The sequence below is a fragment of the Microtus ochrogaster genome, linkage group LG2, assembly GCF_000317375.1.
Source record: "Microtus ochrogaster isolate Prairie Vole_2 linkage group LG2, MicOch1.0, whole genome shotgun sequence".
Lineage (NCBI taxonomy): Eukaryota > Metazoa > Chordata > Mammalia > Rodentia > Cricetidae > Microtus > Microtus ochrogaster.
The window spans coordinates 54,368,868-54,376,919 of record NC_022028.1 but is presented as its reverse complement, the minus strand read 5'-3'; positions in this window follow the sequence as shown (position 1 = coordinate 54,376,919).

The window sequence follows — 8,052 nt, the reverse complement described above, 5'->3', positions numbered from 1 at the left end:
CTTCTTTTATTGGCCAATATGCCTGTTTCTGTGCCTGTACCATGCTGGTTTTGTTAATTTGAGATAAGCAACATTATTCTTCCGGCATTGCTCTTTCTGCCGATAATTACTTTGGCTATTCAAGGTCTTTTCTCCTTACATATGAGTTTTAGCATTATTTTCTCTCATTCTTTGAAGAATGTCATTGAGATTTTTGTGGGACTTAACATTGAATTTCTAGATTGCTTTCAGAATTAGTCATATTAATTCTGTATATTCACGAACATCTTCTAGTACATATCTGTGTGTTCACAAAGGGTCTTCCAGTGGCTTCCTAGATTTCTTAACGTTTTTCTGTTTGCTTGTTTGTTAGTTTGTTTATGTAGAACAGATTGGCCCCAAAGTTTGGACTTCCTGAGTCTTGGATTACAGATGAGTCACCAGGTCCAGGCTTCTTTGGCACTTACGGTTTTACTTATATAGATGTCTTTAACCTCTTTATTTAGGCTTATTCCTAGGTATTTGGTACTTTCTCATAGCAGCTATGAATGAGATTGCTTTCCCAATCTTTCTCACTCTGTTTCCTGTTATTTTGCTGAAAGCATTTAATGTAATTTCAAATATAAGAAGATGTCATCTATAAATATAAGAACATGTCATCTATAAATAAAGATCATTTGATGGCTTCCTTTACTGGTGTCCTGGTCGTCTCTCTTACTATCCTGGCTAAGATTTCAGGAACTGCCTTGAATAAGAGCAGAGAGAATAAACCAGGCGTGGTGCATGCCTGTAATCCAACACTTGGGAGGTAGAGGCAGGCAGATCTCTGAGAGGAGAGTTCAGGTCAGCCTAGTCTACGCAGTGAGTTCTAGGCCAACCAGGACTATATAGAGAGAACTTATCTAAGAAAAAAAGGGGGGTGGTAGAGAGAATAAACAGTCTTTACCTCATTCTGATTTTCAGGAAATGTTTTCAGTCTCCATTTCCACTTAGTATGTTTGCTGTGTTTGTTTTATATACAACACTTGTTACGTTGAGGTACATTCCTTGTATCTTTAGTTTCTCCGGGACTTAAATTTACCTAAAGGATGTTGGATTTTGCCAAAGGCCTTTACTCCATCTACTGAGATGATCCTGTAACTACTTTACTGCATCTACTGAGATGATCCTGTAACTTCTTTCTTTACTGCATCTACTGAGATTATCCTGTAACTTCTTTCTTTACAACTATTATTTGCCATATTACATTTGTTGACTGGCCTAAGCTGTGATTACTTGATGTTTAGAGATGTGTGGAGGAAATTGCTTTGTTCTTTGTATCATGTTAAGGAAGTCTTTGCCTTACCCCTCATGACTAGGGTATAAAAGAACTTTAAATAATACATTTGAGGCAGATCAGGGAACATACAGATCAGTTGGGCTAAACTTGACAATGGGTTTTTAAAATTAGCATACTACTTAATGGTACTCTGATTTTCTTACAATCTGATGTAATGTTACCCTTTCATTTCTAAATTTATTAATTTGAGTTTTTTTCACTGTTTTTGAGACAGGGTTTCACCATATATCCCAAGCTGGCTTGGAACTTACTATGTAGCCCAAGCTAGCCTTGAACTTCCAACAATTCTCTTGCCTCCACCTTCTGAGTACGTGGGTTTTATCATCATGCCCGGACTTACTCACTATGGGTTTATAACCACAATGGAATGGGAACAGTACAAGCACTAGGAGCAGGTTTGTTATGTGAATGAGCAACAAACATGTCCTGGAGAAAGCCCCACACATGAGCTAGAAATATAAGGATAGAATTGTTATTGCTCCTTTTTTTCTTTTTAAAAGCATAACTCTAAGAAAAGAGGAATAAAAACTATCAATGGTGTAAACTATGTAGACAGGCCAGGTAATTAGTTTTTAGCATATTCAGTTATAGTCCTATATATCTTCGGGGATTAATTTAAAAATATGAATGAATAAAACTTCATTTCCATGAAGTAATTGTAAACAGTATCACTTATAAATACATCCTTGGGGGGCAAAAACTATCAAGTCTAGGTATCAACTGCTGTAAATCATAGGTGGGCAGCTGTCACTAGGGGTGCGGCAAAGGGCTGTGAGAGCAAGCACATGAGGGCTCCACATGGAAACTGATTCTCCGCTTTTCAGCCTGACCAGGTACAGGGTTTTCCCATGAAGCCCACTGGCTCCCGGCTCCAGATCTGTCTAAGCACTGGAATTATAGGCATTTGCCACCCTACCAAGCTTAAAATGTTTCCTCTCATGTTTTCTGATCTGAGATCCAAGGCTAGGGTTTTTTTCCTCTAGGACTTCATAACCCTGCATCCTCTTTGGTTCATTTCTTCCCATAGTAGGAAAATGGTGTCCTTACCACTCAGACCATTTCTCCAGAAATTGATTCTCAGCATTCCATGTCCACTCCTGAGCCATATGTCCAGAATTTTCGGTTTTCACTCTCTTCCCACATTAGAGCAGTGGGTCTCAGCTTTCTTCTTTTTTTTGTGGCAGGGTCGGGGGGCACAGGGTTTCTCCGTAGCTTTGGAGTTTGTCCTGGAACTCACGCTGTAGACCAGGCTGACCTTGAACTCACAGAGATCCCCCTGTCTCTGCTGTTCTCAACCTTAATGCTGTGACCCTTTAAGACACTTCTGGGTACTTATGTGGGTGTTTCTGCATGTGGTTGGACTCAGCTGGAGACTGATAGGAGCAGTGTCTCAGTTCCTAAGACCATCAGAAATAAGTGTTTTCCATGGTCTTAGGTTATCCCCAAAGAGGTCATGACCCACAGACTGAGAAACCCTGCAGTAGAGACTAGAAATGAGGCCAAGTCCCTCATCACCTTCCCAAGCATTCCTGCAGCTGGGCATGGCCACATGTTGGACCTTGCTTCAGCACCTGGTGGTAAGGAAAAGCTGGAATTGCATAGAATGCATTTGACATTGCCACATTGAGTTCCATGGGGCAGCATAGAAGCTGTCTCAACCACAGTGACCAGCTGCAGAGTGGTCAGTGACTCCTGCGTCCCGTGAATCCTGCATGGGATCTGATGCTGATGTGTTTGTGGGTTCTGTTCATAACTGTGATATCTTAAGCTACAATTTCACATATAAAGTCCCTTTATATATAAGTAAGAATTTGGATTCTAATATTTGTATGCAAAGCAAGAAACCATTTTAGGAAATTTCAGGTAGCAAGCATTCACAGACTTTTGTTATATACACTGTTGTCTCTTAAACTCTATCTATCCATGGGGAAACAAAATACATCTCTTAATATGACATTTCAGGACTGATGACACATGTCCTCTTCCCTTTTACTTCTTGAAAAAAATTAAATGCTCATTTGAAGCTCATCTCTATCATGTTTGATGTTCTGATCACTAATATCAGTGGCTTCAACTCAAATCTTTTCCATATTTTTTTTAAGACCCACCATTTAGATGCTAACTTTTTTTTTTTTTTTTTTTTTTGTTTTTTAGTTTTTTCATTTTTTTTTTTTTTTTTTTTGGTGTTGGTTTTGGTTTTTCGAGGCCGGGTTTCAATGTGTAGCCCTGGCTGTCTGGGAACTCATTCTGTAGACCAGGCTGTCTTGAACTCTGAGATCTTCCTGCCTCAGAGTCTGGCACTACCACGTAGGGGGTCTCCTTAACAAGTGGATTACTAGGAGCTAAAGCCTACAGGAAATCAACCCCCAAGGAATGCTGCCCAGCAGGGAACAAATCTTCGTTTTCTAAAGGAAATTTACATTAGAAAAGGCCTTATTCTTATCAGTGAAGAGGGCACTTGCTTCAATCTGCATAACAAGTTTTTATTCATTTACCACACTTTCCCTGATCTCCTTCCTGTTCTCCAACGGCCCTCCTCCTGCTCACTCAGTTCACTCTGCCTCCTGAGTGCTGGGATGAAAAACCTGTGCCACGAAAGCCCAATGGTAGCTGAACATTTTTAAAGCAAGGCTTCACACTGTCAGACAGGCTGGTTTGGAACTCACAAATGTAGCAGTGATGGCTACTCTTCACTGAAAACTTGAGCAGATTTAGAGTCTCCTAGAAGATGCATCCCCAAGAATGTCCTTGAGGGTGTTTCCAAGAGAGAATTAACTGAACTTGGGTTTCACCAGTCCAAGCTCTGGGGCGCAGACTGAATCAGAGAGGAGAAGGACAAAGCCAGAGGAGTGCCAGGATTCCCTACTCTCGTGGAGCTCCAGCCACATGCTCCTGCAGTCATGAACCCACCAGGCCTTCCTCACTGTGATGGACTCGGCTCTCTTAAATCACGAGTCAAAATAAATTCCTCTTCCCTCAAGTTGTTTCTGTCAGGTCTTTAGTAGGAAAGATGGGAAAAGTTAATACTGACCTTGAACTCTAGGAAATTGTCTTGCCTCTTCCAGGATTACAAGTGTGAATGACCACACTGGCCCTGGTAATCACTCAGGCAATAGGCAACAAGGTGTGAGGCTGATACATATAGCCTAGAGGTTCCTGGTCTACATTCTTGACCATGGTATATGATTTCCAGCAATATATATTAAACTTGCTTATAGTTATTTTTGCATCCATATTCACCAGATAATTGAGAATTGAGCCATAATTTTTAGAGTTGTTATGCAGTATGGTTAGCTTCATAAAATGAGTTTGGTAATGTTTCATTTCTATTTTATGGAATAATTTTTTTTTTTTTAGTTTTTTCAAGACCGGGTTTCTCTGTGGTTTTGGAGCCTGTCCTGGAACTCCCTTTGTAGACCAGGCTAGTCTCGAACTCACAGAGATCCGCCTGCCTCTGCCTCCCGAGTGCTGGGATTACAGGTGTGCGCCCCCGGCGCCCGGCCTTTATAGAATAATTTGAGGAGCATTAGTTTTGTAGAACATTAGTTTAAGATGTGTTACATTTGTTTATAATGTAGAACATTTGTGTAATCATGCAAAGATATGTTGCATTCTTTTACGTTACATTTATTTCATTCTGTAAAGCTGTGTTACTTTGCCAGCCTAAGAAACCTGGTGGGTCTAATAAAGAGCTGGATGGCCAATACCTAGGGGCTGGCAGGTAGAGAGAACAAATAGGAGGAAAAATCTGGCCTAGAGAGAAGAGGGAGGAGCGAGAAAAGGAAAAGGAGAGGAGGATACCAGGGGCTAGCCACCTGGCACACAATCAGCCATGGAGTAAGAAGGAAAGAAAAGATACCTAGAATAAAGAAAGGTAAACCGCCCAGAGACAAAATGTAATTAAAGAGAAATGGGCTAATTTAAGTTAGAAAAGCTGGCTAGAAACAAGCCACGCTAAAGCCAGGCATTCATAAGTAAGAATAAGTCTCTGGTTCTCTACTAGGCAACTGTGAATTGCTACTTTCTCAACTTTTTGGTATCAAGAAAATAAACTAGTGAGCTGTTTCAGCCGGGGAAGGCATTTCCTGCCAAGATTGGAAACTTGAGTTCAACCTCTGGGACTCATATGGTGAAAAGAGTAAACTGTCTTACACAAGCTGTTCTCTGGCACACACACAGACATAGACACACACTCACAAAATCAATAAGATCAATAATAAAGAAAATGAATCCGCAGGGCCGAGAGATGGCTCAGTGGTTAAGAGTACTGGTTACTCTTCCAGAGGACCCAAGTTCAATTCCCAGCACCTGTATGGTGGCTCACAACTGTAACTCCAGTTCCAGGGCATCTGATGTTCTCCTCTGACTTCCTTGGATACCAAGTATGTCCATGGTGCACAGACACATATGCAGACAAAACACCCATATGCAAAAAATAAATAAATTTATTTATTTAAAAAAAATTAAGCCAGGTAAGATGACACATACCTTTAATCCCAGCCCTCTGGAGGCAGAGGCAGGCAAATCTCTTGTGAGTTTAAGTTCACCCTGCTCTACATAGTGATTTTCAGGACAGTCAGGGTTACATAACAGAAAGACCCTGTCTCAAAAATACAAAACAAAATATACTGAATGGGGGAAATAATCTGCTGCATTCACCTTGATGAATAAATTCTCCCCATATTAAAACCTTGCTTCATGGCTTTCAATGAGCTCTGAAGACTGTGTCTGAAAGGCTGGGTTAACTCTAGAGTAATCTATGCTAAGGGAAGATGCTGCTCCAGTTGGTGGTAGGAAGTGATAAAATATGAATGCCTACTATATTCCCTTTTCTAATCTCCTTTTTCCTTTTCCTCCCTCACTTAGACAGGGGTCCTTCTTTTGTACAGTACCTGTATATACCTTATCATAACCCTCGCCACATTACCTGGCGGCAGAGTGAGTCGCAACCATGAGTTCTTCCCTACTCAATGCCAAGGACTTCTCTTCAGGGTTGTGCGAAGTTTCTGCTGAATTAATGACTTTATTGTTGTTTTATGTATACGGGGTGTTGTGCTTGCATGTATGTCTGTATGAGGGTGTCAGATCCCCTGGTACTGGAATTACAGATAGTTGTTAGCTGCTATGTGGGTACTGGGAATTGAACCCAGGTTCTCTGGAAGAGCAGCCAGTGTTCTTAACCAGCCCTTCTGCTGAATTAGGACATTCCATTCTGGAGGGAGGTTCATTAAGACTCATGAAATAGCCAACTGCTGGATCCCAGGAAGTTCCCCAGGACTTGACAACCAGAGAGAGGAGACTTCTGAGCTGTCTGATATCTGCACGTCCTGCAGAGGGCTCTGGGGTTGCAGCTTTCACAAGTCATCACCCACACTATGGGAGGCGTTTGTGGTGATGCAGAGCTGTCTGAACATCCACGTTCATGGAAGTCACTGCAAGAACTAACTTGCTTGCCACGTTGGACTTACGTGGAATTGTTGCTTTGGTCTGTCATTGGTGCCTCATCTGGGGTAAGGAGACATTTATCCATGTCTCCGCAGGGAAAGTCTACAACAGTCACTCATCTCCAGTAATAAACACAATGCCTAGCACATAGGAAGAGTCTCAAAACTAAACTTTTCATACAAATAAACTATATGTTCTAAGTCAGAACTTCAGGGACTAGTTAGAATTTCTCCAGTAAAAGCACCAAAGTACCCACCAAAGCGTAAGATTATATTGAACTATAGTAACATTATTTAGTTAACTTTGAAAGCTGGAAGCAGGAAGAACCAGAGATCCTGGCAGATGAGAAAACCTTATCTACTACTATTGTACAACTAGGTCTTCCCAGCTGGGGGAGTTAACATGTCCCACAATGCTCATAATCCTCCATAAGTCTGATGAGAAGTTGTTCTTACTTTAAAAACAAGAAAATAATGTTTAAAAGGATAAGCTGGACTGACAAAAATGACTCAGTGAGGGCTGGAGAGATGGCTGAGTGGTTAAGAGCATTGCCTGCTCTTCCAAAGGTCCTGAGTTCAATTCCCAGCAACCACATGGTGGCTCACAACCATCTGTAATGAGATGTGGTGCCCTCTTCTGGCCTGCAGGCATATACGCAGACAGGATATTGTATACATAATAAATAAATAAATAAATAAATAAATAAATAAATAAATAAATAAATAAATATTTTTAAAAAATGACTCAGTGAGTAAAGGTTCTTGCTGCCATGCCTGATGACCTAGGTTCAATCTCTAGGTCCCGCATGATGGAAGAGCACCAACTCTTGTAAAGTTGTCCTCTCACCTCCACACTGACCCATGGTGGTACACACACACATACACACACACACACACACAGACATACGCACCCACATGCACATATACCACAATAGATAAATATAATCCAAAATTTGTTGAAAGGACAATTTGAACAAACACAAAGAAATTTGAAATATCTAGGCAAACTTTCAAACCCAGACTGATCACTATGTATGTATGTAATAGAAATACCACCATTCATCAACTTATGCAGACAACCAGAACACAAAAAAACAGGTTCATATAAGAATCAAGGTTTCAGCCCAGACAATGGCGGCACACACCTTCAATCGCAGCACTTGGGAGGCAGAGGCAGGCAGATCTTGAGTTCAAGGTCAGTAGGATCTACAGAGTGAGTTCCAGGACAGCCAGAGAAACCCTGTCTGGGGAAAAAAGCAAAAAAGAAACAGTTTCATCGCCAAAGCTCTG